Genomic DNA, 22,842 nt, shown 5'->3' with positions numbered 1-22,842 from the left:
GGATGCCATGGAACTCAGTCTTTACATACACTTGATCCCCATATAAAAATAAGCAATAGAATAACCGACTGGTCATAATAATCATTGTCAGTAAACAAAAACAGAATTTGCAACAGCAGGAGCGAGCACTGCAGCTCACTTACCATGTTCAATGACTGGCTCTGAGCATTATGGGACTTAACTGCTGAAGTCATCAGTCCCCTAGGACTTAGAACTACTTAAACCTAACTAACCTAAGGACAGCACACACATCCCTGCCCGAGGCAGGATTCGAACCTGCGACCGTAGCGGTCGCGCGGTTCCAGACTGTAGCGCCCAGAACCGTTCAACGCAATAAGCTTTGCTCAATTACCTATTTGTGTCTATGCCTCAGTAACGGTCACGTATTAGGATAAACATTCACTTACAGTCAAAATAACTTCACCACCTACGCGACCATTACTTTGTCGAGGTCTTATTCAGATACAGCCAAAAAGCAACGCTTAGTTCGTAATCTTGCGGGAGCGCAACTGCTTGCCTTCCATACTGCTCCCCGGTCGAAAGGCTAGTCCTCGACAATGGCGTGCTGTGCGCCCTTCTCCCCCACTAAACCGCTTGTGACATTATCCACCATCTCTGCCCTTAAAACAGACGCATTTTACCTTATACTTTCCCTGTTACTTTCTGCGTGTATACACTTTCGATTTGCACTCTTCTGTCAATTTTACTCTGGCCTTCTGCTCTAATTTAAGTTTTTTCAAACGAACTACTTTTTTACCCTGTGGCAGCCTCTGGTCGGGCCAGTCCACCTTCTCCATCCCCAAGGGGTGTCCGCATGTGTATACTGCGTCGTATTTCTAAGCAGTCCCTGGCTTTTCCGTCCTTCCGCCTTCACGTTTGCCGGCCTACCGCGCCCTACTCGGTTCTTATAGCATCCCTTCGGCATGCTAACTCCACTCTGGCCGACCGCCTGTCTGCTATCCCGCTAATCGGCGCTCGCTTAATTAAAAAGGCTAGAAATTTAGTTTCATTGCCCGCACAACAACCTGATTTCTTTCTGAAGCCACCTCATATTCTTAGCTATCGAATGAAGTTCTTAAAACTATTGCTTATCTCAAGCTTGGTCATCGTGCACGGCACTTTGCCGCGTTTCGATTCAAAACCTCTTTTCGTTTACATCTAAATCTATACTCTCCTAACCGCTGTGAAAGCCCGCCCTGTTGGCCGTGTGGCCTAACGCACAGCTTTCCGGGCGGGAAGGAGCGCCTGGTCACCGGCACGAATCCGCCCGGTGGACTTGTGTCGAGGTCCGGTGAGCTGGCCAGTCTGTGGATGGGTTTTAGGCGGTTTTCCATCTGCCACGGCAAATGCGGGCTTGTGCCCCTTATTCCGCCTGAGCTACACTATGTCGGCGATTGCTGCGCAAAGAAATTCTCCACGTACGCGTACACCATCATTACTCTACCACGCAAACATAGGGGTTACACTCGTCTGGTGTGAGACGTTCCCTGGTGGGTCCACCGGGGGCAGAACCGCACATTAACCCTGGGTTCGGTGTGGGGTGGCGGAGGGGTGATGTGGACTGCGGTAATCGCCGTGGGATTGTGGACCATCGCGGCTGCGGTGGGGATGGAGCCTCTCCGTCGTTTCTAGGTCCCCGGCTAACATACAATACAATACAACTGCTGTGAAGGGCGTACTTTTCATTATATCACGTATTCAGGTTCCTTACCTTCCATTTATGTAACTTGCATGGGAAGAATGCTTCTTTTAATTGCCTCCGTGCATGCTGTAAGTAATCTAATCTTCTGCTGTGCAATTTCTACTGGAGGAATGTGTATGAGGTTGTGTACACCCCACGCATAGCTTTCTCATTTGAAAGTGGTTCTTGAAACTTTGTGTGGTATCGATAGCTACGATGCCACAGCGTAGGTGCAAGTTCTTCGGTCGGCACTACGACACCGACACTGACGACAGCGCCCTCTAGCCGGCGCTGTGCAGCTCTACGAGCGCCACTCCAGATTCTCCCCATTTGATTCCGCGTAGATGTGATTTAAATTTAAACGCAGTACCGAAGCATTTCACCTCCTGCTTCTACTCGCTTCCTACATTCGGCATACCCTTCAGTTTACAGGAGCAGACCCACGCGCCTTGTTCCAGGCGGGATACAAAACTTTGTGAGTAGTCTTTCGCGGAATAGTTGGCGTTTGGCAGTTCAGGTGTTTCAGTGTCTCCGTGATGCTCTGCCTTTGGTCAAGCGAAGCATTCAGGGGAGAAAGATTCCGATCCGTGTCCTGCCTTCATGATTTAGATTTTCCGTGTTTTTCCTAAATCGTTTAAGAAAATTGCCGGGATGCTTCCTTTAAAAAGGTCTTTGTCCTTGAGACATTCTGCGCTTGTGCTCCGTCTCTACTGACGTCATTGTCGACATGGCATTATTTGGTACGAGACTCAGAAACTTCAGTATTATTCTAATATGGGTTGCACAAGTATATTGTAAGCAACCTTCCTTGTTGTCTGATCCCATTGTTCCTGCTATCCTATCAGTAAAGCTAAGTCTGTTACTTGGTTTACCAACAATTGAGCATATGTGATAACTCCATTTTATATTCCTGCAAAACCCAGGTATTTGTCTGAACTGACCGAGTAATTTACGATTTATAACGCAGTAATCACCAGCGGCAAAATGCTCCTGTCGGAACACAAGAAAGGCTAACATGCTCCTGTTTTAACGGCTATGACTGAAAAGTGGAATACCAGCCAATTCTACCTTTCTTAGCAATTTCAGAAAATTTTCCAAAAGTTTTGGCATTCGAACATTTTCACGCTCTTTTTAACATGTAATTCACAACTCACATATCACTCGTACATGCTCTATTAACTGTAACTCGCTTACACTCAATAGTTCATCGGTGTGAGTCAGTCATATTTATCTACTTCCACCTGCCCATTCTCATTCACTTATTCAGCACAACACATTCTCATTATCTCTTTGTCTCCTTCTGATTGTCAGTGCCTCCTGTCTCACAGTCGTAGTCTCCTTCGTTCTGTCCTACTATTACTATCTCCTCTCACTGTCACTCCCTCCCCTACTGCTACAATCTTATTCACGTCCCCCCACTGTTGCTGTCTCTTGTCACTGCAACTATCTCTCTCTTCTTCTTTGTCGTTGAAATAGGCTCTGTATCTCATTACCACGTATTCTCACATACTTCCACTTTCTCCTTCTCTTTACTCCACTACCACTGACACCATCTCCTTCACTCTTTTTCAAGCACTGTTCGGTCACTGTCAACTGTGTTCCACTGCCATTGTCTCCCTCTCTTTCTCTCACAGTGCCATTGTCTCCTCTGCTCATTCTATACCACTACCACTGTCCACTATCTTCCAGTATTTATTATTTTCCCGTCACTTTCCCACTGGCACTGTCTCCTCCTCTCTCATCATAAAAAAGCTCGAATATGTTGGCATGCCAAAATTTTTGGGAAAATTTTTAAAAATGCTGAGGAAGTTAGAATGACCCAGCTGGTACTTCACTTTTCAGTGAGAGTCTTTTAAACTGGAGCATACTCTCCTTTTCTGTGCTCCAGTAGGTATATTTTTCTGCTGGTTCCCTTCTTTTCATGTCACTCATATGAAAAGAATTCACGGGTCAGTAAAATTTTGATATTTTACTTACGTGAAACAACGAAAAACAAATTTTACATTATAGACTGTATGTTACGCTCAAAAAAAAAAAAAAAATTACATGTGCTTAAAGATTACAACATAGGGTTCTAGGAACCCTTCGGATGAAAACAGCGACATTTTACAGAATATTTCTCCGTGCTACGTCACTTAATAAACTATGGTTTCACGTTGCACCGAATATTACGTGCGTATTTTGTGTGCACAAGTAGGTTAAACTGGAGCCTCTGCATCTCGGAAATGGATAAAGATATCAAGAAGATTTTCAAGTTTGTTCGAGATCGGGCGCTTAGGAATACGTCTTAAAAATTTGAGCCATTGTTGCAGAGCCATCGTGGAATCTGCAGCTAGGTTTTGGTACTCAAAAACCATATTTATCATATTTTCCTAGTAACCGGCCATGAACTAAATGCTGCCTTCACAAACCCCTTAAGGCGCACCATTGATAACATACCGTGAAATAAAAAAGAGCTAACCGATTTGTTCCCTTTGCCTAAGCCGCAGGAAGTGTGTAATATTCACACCTTGACCCTATCTGTATGATAGATACAGGAAGACGATCCTTGCATTGGGTATACAAATGGTTCCTACCCCAAGGGCTATGCGAAACACCTGACCGTACATTTCTATCGACAATACAACTCAAGGTCCGAACTCCAGAAAGATCCCGTTTTTATGCGCGTCGTTTCAGAATATAATAATAGAGCTATAAATCTCAAAGTTTTACATTATGTGAAGAGCAAAATTTTGCAGCTATGAACTTTTAAAAAAAACTGCCAAATTTTTCTAGTCTTTGAAATTTTATGAAGATCTGACTAACGCGTGTGCAGCTTTTTCAGCATTTTAGTCTAGTACAGCAACTGAAAGAAAAAACCAGAGTTCTGAGGTTCTTAGTCGGGCCAAAGTCGAGAGTATTTGTAAAGACATAGTAGTGCGGGATAAAGAGGCTCAAATCTGTATCCAGGAACGTCCTTGGCCGTGACGGCGCCGTGCCAGCACGTCTTAGCCCCCTCTGCCAGACTGTCCAAGGACAGGCCACAGGCCACAGGCTGCGTCCAGTGAGCGCTGTCAGCCACTAGCCTGGCGCCGTGCCAGCTCCAGGGACGGCCCGCACTTGAGAGGGAAATCTTATGTAACACGCTCACTTGTTCGCTAAGCACTGGCCGCAGCTGGTCACGTTGGTCAGTATTCCGCTAAATTAAGAAAACTATTTTGTACTTTTTATGGTGACATATACAGAAGAGTGGAATAAGGATCTCTTAGAGGATCAACAGTTTGGCTTCATGAGAGCCGCCGGCCGTGGTGGCCGTGCGGTTCTAGGCGCTACAGTCTGGAGCCGAGCGACCGCTACGGTCGCAGATTGGAATCCTGCCTCGGGCATGGATGTGAGTGGTGTCATTAGGTTAGTTAGGTTTAAGTAGTTCTAAGTTCTAGGCGACTGATGACCTCAGAAGTTAAGTCCCATAGTGCTCAGAGCCATTTGAACCATTTCATGAGAGCCACCAGAGACATGTATCTATTGTCGTGATAGATACTTGAAGTAAGGGATAAGAAAAATCAATACACGTTCTACAGATTTGCCTAACCAGAAAAAGCGTACGACAGTGAAAAATGGTGTATGAATTTAGAATTTCTTAGGAGAGTATATGTAAGCAATAGGGAAAGACGGGTAATATGCAATATGTACAAGAAGACGAAAAGAGAAAAACAAGAATGGAATACTAAGAACGAGTTGCTCGAATTGAAAAGTGTGTCAGAGGGAGGTGCAGCCTTTCGCCTCAGCTCTTCAGTCTATATATCTACACTACTGGCCATTAAAATTGCTACACCAAGAAGAAATGCAGATGATAAACGGGTATTCATTGGACAAATATATTATACTAGAACTGACATGTGATTACATTTGCACGCAATTTGGGTGCATAGATCCTGAGAAAACAGTACCCAGAACAACCACCTGTGGCCGTAATAACGGCCTTGATACGCCTGGGCATTCAGTCAAACAGAGCTTGGATGGCGTGTACAGGTACAGCTGCCCATGCACTTCAACACGATACCACAGTTCATCAAGAGTAGTGACTGGCGTATTGTGACGAGCCAGTTGCTCGGCCACACATTGACCTGATGTTTTCAATTAGTGAGAGATATGGAGAATGTGCTGGCCAGGACAGCAGTCGAACATATTCTGTATTAAGAAAGGCCCGTACAGGACCTGCGACCTACGGTCGTGCATTATCCTGCTGAAATGCAGGGTTTCGCAGGGATCGAATAAAGAGTAGATCCACGGGTCGTAACACATCTGAAACGTAACGTCCACTGTTCAAAGCGCCGTCAGTGCGAACAAGAGGTGACCGAGACGTGTAACCAATGGCATCCCATATCATCACGCAAGGTGATACCCCAGTATGGCGATGACGAATACACGCTTCCAATGTGCGTTCACCGCTATGTCGCCAAACACAGATCGACCATTATGATGCTGTAAACAGAACCTGGATTCATCCGAAAAAATGACGTTTTGCCATTCGTGCACCCAGGTTCGTCGATGAGTACACCATCGCAGGCGCTCCTGTCTGAGATGCAGCATCAAGGGTAACCGCAGCCATAGTCTCCGAGCTGATAGTCCATGCTGCTGCAAACGTCGTCGAATTGTTCGTGCATGTGGTTGTTGTCTTGCAAACGTCCCCATCTGTTGACTCGGGGATCGAGACGTGGCTGCATGATCCGTTACAGCCACGCGGATAAGATGTCTGTCATCTCGACTGCTAGTGGTACGAGGCCGTTGGGATCCAGCACGGTGTTCCGTATTACCCTCCTGAACCCACCGATTCCATATTCTGCTAGCAGTCATTGGATCTCGACAAACGCGAGCAGCAATGTCGCGATACGATAAACCGCAATCGTGATAGGCTACAATCCGACCTTTATCAAAGTCGGAAACGTGATGGTACGCATTACTCCTCCTTACACGAGGCATCACAACAACGATTCACCAGGCATAGCCGGTCAACTGATGTTTGTGTATGAGAAATCGGGAGGAAACTTTCCTTATGTCAGCACGTTGTAGGTGTCGCCACCGGCGCCAACCTTGTGTGAATTCTCCGAAACCTAATCATTTGCATATCACAGCATATTCTTCCTGTCGGTTATATTTCGCGTCTGTAGCACGTCTTCGTGGTGTAGCAGTGTTAATGGCCAGTAGTGTAAGAATCAATGGGGGAAGTAAAAACAACTTTCAGGAGTGTGATTAACATTCAGCTGAAAGGAAATGTGATAAGACTTGCTGACATTGCTACCCTCATCGAAAGTAAGGAAGAATTGCAGGGCCTGTTGAATAGAATGAACAGTCTAATGAGCGCACACTATGTACTGAGAGCAAACCGAAGAAAGACGAAAGTAGTGGGAAGTGGCAGGAGTGAAATTAGCGATAAACTGAACGTGCAAACTTGGGACCACGAAGCGGACCAAGTGAAGGAGCTCTGGTACCTTGTAATCCAAATAGCACACGACGGACAAATCAAGGAGGATACAAAAGCAGACAGTGTACGTTTGGAGCACAGCACTGAGTGTAATTGAATCGTGGGCTCTGAGGTACCTGCAAAAGAAGAGAATCGAAGCACTTGTTCACATACAACACAGTTTGTAAGGTAGTAGGATTTAATGCCGTTATTCATCTGTTTTTCACGAAACTGTTGTAAGCAGAACTATAGACTGTTGATATGTCGAGTTTCTTATTTCCGTTCTCATCGTTTGCAGCCATGCACCGAGCGTGGTAGCGTAGTCGTTAGCGCACTGGACTCGAATTCGGGAGGACGACGGTTCAAGCCCGCGTGCGGCCATGCTGATTTAGATTTTCCGTGATTTCCCTAAATGGCTTAAGACAAATCCGGCGGGGATGGTTCTTTCGAAAGGACACGGCTCCTTTCCTTCTCCATCCTTTCCATAATCTGAACTTGTGCTCTGCCTCTAAAGGTCTCGCTGTCGACGGATCGTTAAACACTTATCTCCTCCTCCGCACTGGCGCAACGCGGGCCAATTGTCACGTGATTGCTCGACCAGCGCTCGATCTCGTATCGACCTCTGTAGCGTATTGGAAAATGTCGAGCCCGTTCGAGTACGATTATCGACTGCCCAGTCCGACCGGTTTCTCTCTGTGTCCAAGTATTTACCCCTGCATTCTCCCCAGTGTTTGTCATTGTTTTAAACGACTCCGTACTGTTGCAACCGCCAGTTGTAGTTTATTTTCCGTTCTACAGCATAATTTCTGCCTTAGTCAGTTGTCAAGTAGCTAGAAACAATTGTTTCTTCTTCGATCATCAGATATCTACAATGGATAATATTATCATATTCTTTTGTTGTTGTAGTCTCCAGTCGGAACACTGGTTTGATGCAGCTTACCATACTACTCTAGCCTGTGCAAGCCTCTTCATCTCCGAATCTGCTTACTGCAGTCTTCGTCTCCCTCCACGATTTTTGCTCCCAACACATCTCTCCAATACTAAATGGTGACCCCTTGATGTCTCAGAATGTGTCCTATCAACCGATCTCTTCCTGTAGTCACGCTGTGCCACAAATGTCTTTTCTCCCCAGTTCTATTCCGTACTTCCTCATGATCTACCCATCTTATCCTCAGCATTCTTCTGTAGCATCACGTTTCAAAAGCCTCTGTTCTCTTCTTGTCTAAACTGGTTTTCGTCCATGTTTCACTTCCATAAATAGCTACACTCCATACAAATACTGTCAGAAAACGCTTCCTAACACAAAGCATGCTAGTCTCTTTCTGAAGCTTCATACACAAACTTCATACGCAACATTTACAAGATACAAGCAGGGCAGTATTTTACATCACAGATGTTTGAGGATCAAACAGCTGATAATTGTATCTAGTTTGCAGTGTGGAAAATAATCTAGAAATTGAACGTTACAGGCAGCATGGAATCACTCAAAAAATTCTTAAAGGCTGTAGTCCCACTTATAAAGAAAATTCTTGTCATTGTTTTGGAAGTTACTTGAACTATGGATTGTAACTGTTTCCACTCATACATTGACGAGCAAAATGTCTTACATATTGCCCTTAAACATTGTCAGATTCTGCTTCCAAGTGTTTTACTGATCTACTGTTGTTGAAATTCTGCAGTCGCGACACCCAGATTGCACGTAGCTTTTTCATGTGTAGCTTTCCTTGCATCTGCTCAGATGAGATTCATATAATATCAACTATCTTGTTCAATTTAATTTTGCGATGTTACATTATCGTATCAGGAGCTTTTTTTCAGTGATTTCCTGTGTTGTGATCTCTGATGAATTTACTCCATCTTCTGGTGCTCTAAGACCAGGTTTAAGCTCGTTAACCGAGAGAAACAAAAGTTTCGGTGCACGAACTTGGACCAATTTGGTTTAAATCTCCCTAGTGTTCTAACGCTTCAAATAAAACGTTTAGTAACTGAACGAAAATCTTTTCCCTCTTTCCATACCTTACGTTACACACCACACTGATCACTTCTGATACGTCTAGCATACAGTCACAGCTAACATTCGTTGGAAACATGAAAAAAAGTGACAAGCATTATGTTGAATAATGTTGACATATAAATTTATCTGAAACAACTTTAATCCAGAGTAGTTCAGTTTCTTTCTATTAATTTTGCAGACGCAACGTACGGAGATAAATTTTCCGCGTGGGATAAATGTGCATTATCTCATAACCTGCATGAACGATACAAATGACCTTGCACATAGTATACGGTAAAAATTGCCCCTACACTCTGCAAGCGTTCTGCCTGATGCCAGGCGCTACATCACCATCTTCTTCATCGTTTTTCTCGTCCTCCTTCCTTTCATCGCTCAATCAAAATGACTTTTCTGGGATTATGTAATTCCTCTTCAAGGTCACTCCAAGGTCCCAATGGGCGGCCTTTTGATGTCTCTTTCCGGGAGGCTTGTATACTAGGATTTGCCTAGCTCCTCCACTGAGTCAACGAGATTCTTCGAATGCTCTCCGTACTTAGAGATCGTATTTATGCAAAATTCACAACGACTATCTTCTTTCAGTGGTATGAACCATTCTGGATACGCCTAACGCATTTTTCAGGAATTTCACCCCAGATTGTGTATAGTTGTACATAAACTGCCGTTCAATTGTTAAATTTAGTTCAGATCTCTTTGCATGGTACATTTTTCAAATGACAGCTGATAGTGCCACATATACACACATCAAAAATTTTTTGCATCACCTCAGTTCCCAGAGTTCCGGAATCTGTACAGAAAATTGGAACAGAGATCAGCATAAACATCGCTTCCGCCCTCTGTATTGCTCATGAAAACCACACATTGCGTGTTGTACCACCATACAGCGAGACCTTCAGAGGTGGTGGTTCAGACTGCTGTACACACCGTTACCTCTAATACCCAGTAGCACACTCTCTTGCATTGATGCATGCCTGTATTCGTTGTGGCATACTGTCCACAAGTTCGTCCAGGCATGTTGGTTCAGATTATCCCACTCCTCAACGGGGAGTCGACGTAGATCCCTCAGAGTGGTTGGTGGGTCACGTCGTACATAAACAGTCATTTTCAATCTATCCCAGACATGTTAGATAGGGCACATGTCTGGAGAACATGCTGGCCACTCTAATCGAGCGATATCGGTATCCCTGAAGGAAGTCATTCACAAGATGTGAACGATGCGGGGGGCGAATTGTCGTCCGTGAAGACGATATCCTCGCCAATATGCTGCCGATATGGTTGCACTACCGGTAAGAGGAGGGAATTCACGTATCGTACAGCCGTTCCAGCGCCTCCCATGACCACCAGCGGCGTTCTTCGGCCCCACATAATGCCACCCCACCTTGCTGCATTCGCTGGACAGTGTGCCTAAGGCGTTCAGCCTGACCGGGTTGCCTCCAAACACGTCTCCGACGATTGTCTTGCTGAAGTCTTATGCGACACTCATCAGTGAAGAGAACGTGATGCCAATCCTGAGCGGTCCATTCGGCATGTGATTGGGCCCATCCGTACCGCGCTGCCTGGTGTCGTGGTTGCAAAGACGGACCTCGCCAAGGACGTCGGGAGTGAAGTTGAGCTCATGCAGCCTATTGCATATAGTTTGAGTAGTAACACGACGTCCTGTGGCTGCACGAAAAGCATTATTCAACATGGTGGCGTTACTGCCAGGGTTCCTCCGAGCCATAATCCATAGGTAGCGGTCATCCACTGCAGTGTTAGCCCTAGGTCGGCCTGAGCGAGGCATGTCATCGACAGTTTCTTCAGTAGTGCTGCCTACAGCCATCTTTCGGGATATGTAAATAAGTAGAACTTGCGCTACTGGAGCTCTTATACCCCCAGACATCTTCAACAGCGTCCTCTTCATTCACGACATGTAACTATGTAGTGTGCTCTCTCGTGAGTTGGAATAATTGGTCCATTGTTTATTGAAGAAAACAAACGGGGAGTTTCGGTAGCTCCTGACCGTTGTGTCAACATGATTCAGAGTTTTTCCTGCCAACACTCAAGGAGATGGATGTGGGAGATGTATGGTTCCAGCAGGACGATAACACGGCACACAAAGGACGTGTGTCATAAACTATTTTGCGGCAACTCTTCCCAGGATGCTTCATCTCCTTCAGAGGCGATCTGCTCTGGTCAGCACTGGGCGTCGCAAATTTAGTCTCCAGTGACTATTTTTTATGGGGATATCTAAAGTCGCTTAATTACAAGAATCGTCCTTGGACCTCGGCTCATCTGAAGAACAACAATCATCCAACTGTCGCCAACATACTCGTCGATTTGCTGGAAAGACTTGAACGAAACTTCTGAGTTCGATTAACGTAGTGTACTGAGAGTAATGGATGCAATCGACCTGATATATTTAAAACCGCCGGCCGAAGTGGCCGTGCGGTTAAAGGCGCTGCAGTCTGGAACCGCGAGACCGCTACGGTCGCAGGTTCGAATCCTGCCTCGGGCATGGATGTTTGTGATGTCCTTAGGTTAGTTAGGTTTAACTAGTTCTAAGTTCTAGGGGTCTAATGACCTCAGCAGTTGAGTCCCATAGTGCTCAGAGCTATTTGAACCATTTAAAACCGTGTAAACAAAAATTTAAGAAACCTAAGCAATAAATATATACCTGCATTTTTAACCGAATTTCTCAATAACCAAATTTCTCTGCCTCACTCTGTACTTATTCTTTGCAAGAAACTGTCCTTTACGTTCATATGATCTTGCAACTCCCTTGTCGCCTCTGACAGAACTACAATATCACCGTCAAAATTCAAAGTTCGTATTTGTTTTGATGACCTTTATTCCCTTTCCAAATTGTTCGATGTCATCCATAACTGTTTGCTCAATGACATATCGAATAACATAGGGGATGGACTACACTCCTGCCTCATAACCTTCTCAGTTACTGCCACTTATTGATGTTCTTCTGCCCTTATAATGGCAGCCTGATTTCTGTACAAGTTGTAGATAAACATGTATAATGCTGACTGAAGCGAAGAACGAAAATTTACACCGAGAGCGGGATTCTAACCCAGGTTTCTTGATCACAGGGCAGATGCGCTGACCACTACGCCACCCTGGCACAGTGGCTTTACACGGACTACTCCAGCAAGCCTCCCTCTGCACGCCTCAGCCCACTCGAACAGCATTGTCAAGTGGGCCTAGTGAGCGGGAATCTTGGATTCAGATCCTGGCCTTGGTACAATTTTTCATTCGTCGCTTCAGTCTGCACATACAGGGTGGTCCCCGACTTGACCAAATATCTCATGAGATAAGTAAGAAACGAGAAAACTACAAAGAACGAAACTCGTCTAGCTTGAAGGGGGAAAACAGATGGCGCTATTGCTGGCCCGCTAGATGGCGCTGACATAGCTCAAACGAATATCAACTCCGTTTTCTTAAATAGAAACCCCCATTTTTATTACATATTCGTGTGGTACGTAAAGAAATACGAATGTTTTAGTTGGACCACTTTTTTCGCTTTGTGATGGATGGCGCTGTAATAGTCACAAACGTACAAGTACGTGCTATGACGTAACATTCAGCCAGTGAGCACGGTATTTGTTTCGTGATACATTACCCGTCTTAAAATGGACCGTTTACCAATTGCGGAAAATGTCGATGTCGTGTTGATGTATGGCCATTGTGATCAAAATGCCCAACGGGCGTGTGCTCTGTATGCTGCTCGGTATCCTGGACATCATCCAAGTGTCCCGACCGTTCGCCGGATAGTCGAGTTATTTAAGAAAACAGGAAGTGTTCAGCCACATGTGAAACGTCAACCACGACCTGCAACAAATGATGATGCCCAAGTAGGTGTTTTAGCTGCTGTTGCGGCTAATCCGCACATCAGTAGCAGACAAATTGCGCGAGAATCGGGAATCTCAAAAACGTCGGTGTTGAGAATGCTACATCAGCATCGACAGCACCCGTACCATATTTCTACGCACCAAGAATTGCATGGCGACGACTTAAACGTCGTGTACAGTTCTGCCACTGAGCACAAGAGAAATTACGGGACGATGACAGATTTGTTGCACGCATTCTATTTAGCGACGAAGCGTCATTCACCAACAGCGGAAACGTAAACAGGCATAATATGCACTATTGGGCAGCGGAAAATCCACGATGGCTGTGACAAGTGGAACATTAGCGACCTTGGCGGGTTGATGTATGGTGCGGCATTATGGGAGGAAGGATAATTGGCCCCCATTTTATCGATGGCTGATTTCCTACGTAATGTTCTACCGATGTTACTACAAGATGTTTCACTACATGACAGAATGGCGATGTAATTCCAACATGATGGATGTCCGGCATATAGCTCGCGTGCGGTTGAAGCGGTATTGGATTGGTCGTCGAAGCACCATACCATGCATGGCCCGCACGTTCACCGGAACTGACTTCCTCGGATTTCTTTGTGTGGGGAAAGTTGAAGGATATTTGCTATCGTGATCCACCGACAACGCCTGACAACATGCGTCAGCGCATTGTCAATGCATGTGCGAACATAACGGAAGGCGAACTACTCGCTGTTGTGAGGAATGTCGTTAGACGTATTGCCAAATGCATCGAGGTTGACGGACATCACTTTGAGCATTTATTGCATTAATGTGGTATTTACAGGTAATCACGCTGTAACAGCATGCGTTCTCAGAAATGATAAGTTCACAAAGGTACATGTATCACATTGGAACAAACGAAATAAAATGTTCATACGTACCTACGTTCTGTATTTTAATTTAAAAAACCTAACTGTTACCAACTGTTCGTCTAAAATTGTGAGCCGTATCTTTGTGACTATTATATCGCAATCTATCACAAAGCGAAAAAAGTGGTCCAACTAAAGTATTCATATTTCTTTATGTACTACACGACTAAGTAATAAAAAATGAGGGTTCCTATTTTAAAAAAACCGCAGTTGATATCCGTTTGACCTATGGCAGCGCCATCTAGCGGGCCAACAATAGCGCCATCTGGTTTCCACCTTCAAGCTATACAAGTTTCGTTCTTTGTAGTTTTTTCGTTTGACGCTTATTTCGTGAGATATTTGGCCCGGTCACTATCAATGGAACACCCTGTATACGTCATGGATGTTTGAGATTTGAAAAGGTTTCTGAAACCATATAATTTCACTGGATTAAAGCACCTATGCCTGGGTTTCGGGAAGGATTCCCCATTTCGTTGGACGCTAAGGTGTTACTCCAATACAGTTTGAGAACCTCTACAATGCTGTTCGGGTTCAGGGGGAAACACAAAGTGAGCTGAGGCATGAATGGGAATTTGGACTGAGGAGGGAGGCTTTCTAGCTTAGTCCATGGAATTGTGCAGAGCCGGTGTGCCAGAGTAGTGTAGTAGTTAGCGCATCTGTCTAGTGAGCAGAAGACCCAGGTTCGAAGCTCAGCCTTGGTACAAATTTTCATTTGTCGCTTCTTTCTGTACACTTACGTCATAAATGTTTGACACTGGAAAAGGTCTCTAGAGCCATATAGTTTCACTGTAGATAACTTGCGCTTCCTGTATTTTATCACTGCTATCTTCAGAATTTCAAAGAGTGAATCCAAGTCCGCTTTTTCAAACGCTTTCGCTAAATCAAAAAATGCTACAAATGCAGGTTTGACTTTCATCAGAATATCTTCTAAGATAGGTTGAATGGTCAGTACCGTCCCGCGTATTCTTACATTTCTACCGAAACCAAACCTGTGTCCATCTTAAAGTATTTTTAGAAATTCCCTGTCAACTGTGTCGAAAGTTTATTTTCATGTGTTCTTACTGTCAAAACGAACATTTTAAGTTAGGCATTACCGCGAAATTTATTGATGTCGAATGAAACATCAAGTATACTGTTACAGTCACCAAACCAACAGTTTGAAGCTCATGTCACCCTGATACTACATATATCTGTTTTTATTGTTAAGAGTATATGTATCTGCATGTATTTAACTCTGTATCAATGTGTTATTTCAGCATTTACTTAGTTGCAACACGTAACAAACGTTAAGTTTAGCAAACCCATAGCTCTAGCACATCGAAAACTTAGCTCTCCTTCTCGCAATAATTTCATCCTCTGTCTCAGAATCCCAGCAAAAATTATTATTTATTTATAATTTTAGCATTTTTGACAACATGATTACGGTATTTCAGGCTTGCAACAAGTCGCCTCATTATGTAAACGAGTATGAAATTGAAGCTATATAAACTTTACAACAATGGATTTGCGTACCACTTGAAATATTTATTCAATTGCTTGTATTCATCAACTAAAACAAAGACCTCGTTTAAAACTTATTCCGGAATAATAGTGTTGTTTTGTTATACATTCTTTGTACTTTGAGGTACTGTTTCTGTTTTGCTATATGTTCTTCATCCCTGGGAGTTATTTATGGCTGGCCGTGGTGGCCGAGGGGTTCTAGGCGCTTCAGTCTGGAACCGCGCGACCGCTACGGTCGCAGGTTGGAATCCTGCCTCGGGCATGGATGTGTGTCATGTCCTTAGGTTAGTTAGGTTTAAGTAGTTCTAAGTTATAGGGGACTGATGACCTCAGAAGTTAAGTCCCATAGTGCTCAGAGCCATTTGAACCATTTTTGAAGTTATTTATGACAGTTTACACGTGATGTATTACTACAGAGAAAGGAGCATGTGATCACTGGAGGTTGCCTATTCACTATGGTTTTACACATCACAATGCACAAAATTCTAGGTAAACGACATTAATGCACCACTGCTCACTTACAACTGATTGTCGATTATGGAAAAATGGAGAGTTAGCTTCAATTACTGCAGAAAATATTCTCGCGCCCTACTAACAGCCGAGTTTTGTGACTGTGCATTATAGAGACATCCATGTTCAAATGTGGTGCTTATTTGCAGTTGTCTGTTTTTCTTTCAACAGCCAGTTGCAGTTGTAAGACACTTCAAGTAGGCGGCAGCTTCCATTCCCACAGCAACACAGCGTAACACACCGTTTCGTTTGTGAGTTGTTAGGAGCTACTAACTAGAAGTGACTTATTTTAGTCTTCCTGTATGCTGTTCAGTTTAAATTCTTAAATTTCTTGCATGTTTGTGTGTCCCCTGTTTAATTGCTGTCCAGTGTATAGTTCCGCCATCTTTAGTATGGATGGAGACGGTGATTGCTGTGTTAGAATGTGAGCTGCGTTGGTGACTCTTCGCTCACTGTTCCAGGAAGTGCTAACTTCGGTCATGCATCTTGGAACTGTCATTGATGAGCATCACTGTGAGGGCGCCGAAATGGGGATACGAGAGACGTCCAGCTGTCCCATGTATCTCCCTGTCATGTCATAACATAGGTCAGAGGCAAGACAGAGAATTACAGGTCAGTCTGAAATTCCCGCGTCGTTAGGAGAAAATGTAGACAGATTTCCAGTGATCGAAAATTGATTTCTGGGAACAGCGCCGAACACTGCCACATGGCACCTTCGAGAATCGCAGAGTCTGGGACTCGATAGCATACGTGCAGCAGGAGACTCAAGGTCTGAATAAACTTATTTATTTCTTTGAGACTAACTACTACACTACAGGATAACTCTAAGAACTTATTAAGAGCAGAGAAGCACTCCAAGTGAGAAAAACATACTTGGCACAGATTACTCGAGGCTGGCGGCGAGTCACAGGGTGTTGGCATCCAAATGATCTGATTAAGAACTCCTTTATATGCAAAAAACGGGGCTTTTTAAAGGATTGCAGCGGAGCACAATTTTTCCTTATTTATAGTTGGCCTGCCAATCCACTCGAACTTTACAGGCGTCGGCCAGTCTGATGTGTGGCTCTACACCTGTTTGGTGCCTCTGGCCAACCACGTTGAAGTCCTTTCCCTCCTACTCTGTGGGTGGGGATGAGTCTGGCGCTTACATTAACAGAATCCAAGTTTGGTAGCAACTGCGTTTAGCTGAAAGCTAAACGTAACCGGCTTTCCTATTATGGCTGGCAACAACAGTGGTCTCCGCCCCCCCCCCCCCCCCCCCCGTCCCTAGCCCCGAGGCTTCTCTTGAGTGAATACCGCTGTTCCAGCAGTTTTGCAGGTTTACCCATTTCCCATTTCACTCTAATCTGTTTAAATCCACGGACGTTGCTGTTCTCAGAAGCAGGTAACAATGTTACCGCCTATGCTAGGACGTGTCTGTTTGTGACCATCTTTTACTGTGTGTTGTAAGGAGGCATTGTATGACGTTACCAAATAATTCTCTGAAGTGAATATTTTACCCTGGAACAGCTGCGCATAGCGTCTGCAGTTATCAGCGCTCTACTTTTACTGTTTACCTCTGGTAACTTAATCTCTAATACTGTTGCCTACTCTCTGCAATGCGTTTCTGATTTCCTATCCTGGAGTGCCCTTGCTGCCTTCCAACAGCTTTAAGCTTAGCAACGTACAAGACAATACGTCGTCAATATTAGAGACCCTGATAAGTCCCACTGCTGTGGCCATCCTGGCAATTGCCCTCAGTGAAGTTGATCCCCTCACCCATGGTCGTGTGGGAGTTCGTTTCAAGGTATGGCAGCCAGCAAAAAGGGTTTCTAGGGGGCCGATCGAAAAGCCGGAGCCAGATGCAGTCCTTTGCCCTGTTTCAGAAGACGCCTCTCGGCCTGCATGACTTAGGCATTCACAGCGTGTGGCATGATAGTAGTTGGAAGTTCCAACGTTAGGCACGTAATGTGGTCCCTTAGGGATATGGCTGCCAACGTGCGAAGAAGTTGTGTATACTCCGTGTGCATACCGGGGAGAGTCATTCCAGATATATTGAAAGGGTCCTGTAGCCACCTTTCATTGCCAACTCTCGTAGTGGTCAAGTCGGCAAAGAGGTTTCCGCTACTTGGGAGAAATCCACCTGCGTTAGGTTGGTGGCGGAAATGGCATCCTGGGGTTTTCCGGTCCACGCGGAGCGTGGAAGAGGCTGGAGAAGCGGGAGGCAGTCTGCCGCCGGTACGGGAAGCGTACACAGCTGTGCTCCAGTTGAAGAAGGGTGAGTTGGACTGACCGCGTGGCGCGTTGTCACATAGAGAGGGGAGCTTTTAGCTTTTGGTCTCGAATTTCGTCTTATAAAGATTTACTTGCTGGGTTGCAGCAGGGAATGCAAGGCTTTTGTAGACTTTCAGTTTGATTCCCAATGCAGTCTTGACTTTGATCCGTGAGAGGAACGCAGCAAAAGGGAGTTGCATATGTTGAAGTGCCCTCGGTTCAGTGTGAGTGTTTATGTGCCTACAACTGTGTGTGTATGCTTCTAATCTTTTCCGGATCTTGGTAATTTTTGTGTATTTGTGGATTTTCTTTGTTTCATGTGATTAAAATTTGGCCACGGTCCATAGAAATTGTCTCCGCGGACCGAGTGGGCACGCGAGTCTGTTATGAAACGTATAGTATTTCACAAGCAATTGTACATAGTTAGCATGCAACAGCAGTCTATAGATGCACTACATCAATGTTTTAAGGAATAAATAATTTTGCCTTCAATCTTATCTTGTGTACCGATGTTACGTCGCCGTTACCTTCGCCATTTACCTTGTAGTTTTCCTTGTTGGCCCACCTATAGCGTTTCCATGTGCACAGGTGTAGTGATTAGTGTCCCTTTTTTTATCTGAAACAAATGCTCTGGAATAGATCGTGTTTTCACGAATCTTGCTGCAGGCTGCACTTACGCATGGTGTTCACGACCTATTTACTTTACTCAATATTTGATTCACGGGAAGAATGCCTGGATCATATTAATAACTACATCCCATTCTTTATCAATGACTTTACAATGAATGTTCTTTTGTGAGTTTTTCTTATTAATAAATTAAGTAATTTTCCGACTCAGTGCTACCTCTTCTTAGTCGTGTGGCTAGAGTTGGTGGTGACCCTATCTTTTATATTGATTTCAGTGTCAAGTAGCATTTTCTTATTCAAAGTGCGCGTGGGTCTTTTAGCTATCAGGATACATTCAAAGGGCGCTTCATGCTTCTTGCACATAGCGTCCTTTTATTCACGCTACTTACAATATAACGGGTGCTTCCAGATGCCATGAAAAGCACAGGGCGCATCGAACTGCAGGCATTAATGATATATGTCGCATTGGATCAGAGAGATTCTCTCTGGTTTCTGGTGGCTGCCTGGAGTAAAGACTGCCAGTCATGTTTGCGAGATGAAGCCAGAGCTTACCTCCTGTTGCACCGCAGACAGTACTGACTGCGGATCTTTGGTACAGAGCCGAGTGTAGGATCTGGATCAGAGGCCCACACGGTTCTTCGACCGGGTAGTCAGCAGATTCCTCGACTTGCATCATAGGATGTGGGGGTTTGGCATTTCGCTTAATAGGTCAGGAGCGCATTACACACAGGACGTGACTACACGGGTAGCGGGGGCTGTGTGGAGTGGGCTGGGTAATTTTCTTAGATTAGAGGGTGTTGTGAAACTACAGAAAGGGCTTCAGTCTCAAAGGGTGCAAAGCAAACACAGGACGAGGCAGACCTAGCAACAACCGGTATTCTAGTTGCAAATTGTGGTAGTTGTGTTTGGAAGAATCAGAGCTCCAAGCACTAATAGGAAGCATGGAAGCTTAAGTAGTTCTAGGTACTGAAAACTAGCTAAAGTCGGAGATAAGTTCAGCTGAAATTTTTGAAAAGGACCTAACAGCATTCAGAAAGGATAGATTAGGTACAGTAGGTGGAGGAGTGTTTATCGCTGTTACAAGCAGTGCACCTTGTGGAGAAATTGAAGAAAATAGTTCCTGTGAGTTAGTGTGAATAGAAGTTATACTTAACAAATGGAATAAATTAATACTTGGTTCTTTTACAGACGACCCCTCTCCTCCCGAATTCAGATGATACAGTTACTGAACATTTCAAACAGCTGCCTAACACATACAGTTATAGTTGGTGGTGACTTCAATCTACCCTCGATATGTTGGCGAAAAGACAAGTTTAAAATCGGTGGTAGGTATAAAACGCCGTCCGAAGTCCTACTGAATGCCTTCTTAGAAAATTATTTTGAACGAATAGTTCAGGAGCCCACTCAAAGTATAATACTTGAACTCTTAACAACGAATAATCCTGAGCAAACAGAGAGTGTCATGACGGACACAGGGATTAGTGCGCTCAAGGTTGTTTTAGCTAGACTGAATACTGTAGCAACCAACCCAAAAGTAAACGCAAAATATATTTATTTTAATACATCAGGTAACAATTTTCTTGGCGCCTTCCTAAGAGACAGTCTCCACTCCTCCCAAACTAACTATGTAAACGTAGACCAAATGTGGCTTCAATTTAAAGAAATAGTATCGACGGCAGTTGAGAGGTATATATAAAATGCATAAATAACATTTGGTACTGATCCCCCATGGCACACAAAACAGATCAGAATACTGTTGCAGAAACAACGAAAAATCCAAGGGGATTCTGGTCGTGTGTGAAGTACACCAATGGAAAGACACAACCAATAAATATTCTCACTGCGTGATAACGATAGTGATGTTACGGATGACAATGCCATGAAATGAGTGTGACGAAGCACATTGTCAGAAATTCCTTCACCAAGGAATAAGAATTAAATATTCCAGAATTCGAAGAAAGAACAGCTGCCAACAGTAGTATCTTAGAAATAGATATCCTCGGTGTAGCGAAGCAGCTTCAGTGACTTAATAAGTGAAAGTCCTCCGGCCCAGACAGTAAACCAGTTACGTTACATTCACAGTGTGCTGATACAATAACTCCATACTTAGCAATCATATACAACCGCTCTCTCGGGGAAAGATCCGGACCTAAAGACTGGAAAGTTTCACAGGTCACACCAGTCCTCAAGAAAGGAAGTAGGAGAATTCGGTGCATTACGGACCCGTGTCACTGACGTCCATTTGCAGTAGGATTTTGGAACATATACTGTAGTCGAACTTTATGAATTACTTCGGAGAAAACGATCTCTTGACACACTGTGAGCACGGACTCAGAAACTATCGTTCTTGTGAAAAACAACTGTCTCTTTATTCAGATGAAGTAATCAGTGCTATCGACAGGGCATCTGAAATTGATTCCATATATCTAAATTTCCAGAAGACTTTTAACACCGTTTCTCACGAAGAACTTCTAATCAAATTGCTTGCCTATGGAGTGTTATCTCAGATGTGCGACGTGATTGGTGATCTCCTGTCAGAAAGTTTACAGTACAAAGTAATCGACGGTAAATCATGGAGTAAACAGAAGTGATATCCGGGGTTCCCCAAGAAAGTGTTACCGCCCCACCGATGTTCGTCATCTATATAAACGATCTAGGGGACAATCTGAGCAACCCTCTTAGATTGTTTGCATAAGATGCTGTCTTTTACCGTCTAGTAAAGTCATCAGAGGATGAAACCCCAGTGCAAAATGACACAGACACAGCATCTGCATGGTGAGAAAACTGGAAATTATCCCTGAATAAGGAAAAGTGTGCAGTCATCCACGTAAGTGTTAAAAGCAATCCTTAAGATTTCGATTACACTATAATTTTATACAAATCTTAAGGCTGTCAATTCAACGAAATTCTCAGACATTACAATTGCGAATAACTTAAATTGGAACAGCCACATAGTTAATGTTGTGGGGGAACCGAACGATAGTCTGCGTTTTATTGCAAAAGACTTAGAAGATGCAACAAGTCTACTAGTGAAACACCCTGAACTACGCTTGTCCGTCCCCTTCTGGAACATTGCTGTGCCATATGAGATCAGTATCAGGTCGGATTGATGGAGAACATCGAAAAGATTCAAAGAAGCACAGCTGCTTTTGTATTATCGCGAAATGGGGGAGAGGATACCTGATTTGGCATAGGAATTATTAAACCAAAGGCGTTTTTTTGTTGCAGCCAGATCTTTTCGCGGAATATCACTCACGAACTTTCTCCTCCGGATGTGAAAATGTTTTGTTGGCGCACACCTACACAGGGCGAAATGACCACCGGAATGAAATAAAAGAAATCAGAGCACGCGTGGAAAGACTTAAATGTTCGTTTTCCTCGCACACTGTGCGAGAGTGGAACGGTTGGAAAATCGTCTAAAGGTGGTCCGTTGAACCCTATCACAGAAACGTATTTGTGAATTGCATAGAAATCGTGTAGGGGTAGATGAAATTAATTAGATATATATTATACAACAATACGAGGGCAGTTCAATAAGTAATGCAACACATTTTTTTTATGAAACAGGGGTTGTTTTATTCAGCACTGAAATACACCAGTTATTCCCCAATCTTTTAGCTACACAACACTATTTTTCAACGTAATCTCCATTCAATGCTACGGCCTTACGCCACCTTGAAATGAGGGCCTGTATGCCTGCACGGTACCATTCCACTGGTCGGTGTCGGAGCCAACGTCGTACTGCATCAATAACTTCTTCATCATCCGCGTAGTGCCTCCCACGGATTGCGTCCTTCATTGGGCCAAACATATGGAAATCCGACGGTGCGAGATCGGGGCTGTAGGGTGCATGAGGAAGAACAGTCCACTGAAGTTTTGTGAGCTCCTCTCGGGTGCGAAGACTTGTGTGAGGTCTTGCGTTGTCATGAAGAAGGAGAAGTTCGTTCAGATTTTTGTGCCTACGAACACGCTGAAGTCGTTTCTTCAATTTCTGAAGAGTAGCACAATATGCTTCAGAGTTGATCGTTTGACCATGGGGAAGGACATCGAACAGAATAACCCCTTCAGCGTCCCAGAAG

This window comes from Schistocerca piceifrons, chromosome 1 (assembly GCF_021461385.2).
Source record: "Schistocerca piceifrons isolate TAMUIC-IGC-003096 chromosome 1, iqSchPice1.1, whole genome shotgun sequence".
Classification (NCBI taxonomy): domain Eukaryota; kingdom Metazoa; phylum Arthropoda; class Insecta; order Orthoptera; family Acrididae; genus Schistocerca; species Schistocerca piceifrons.
This window is presented reverse-complemented; position numbering follows the sequence as displayed.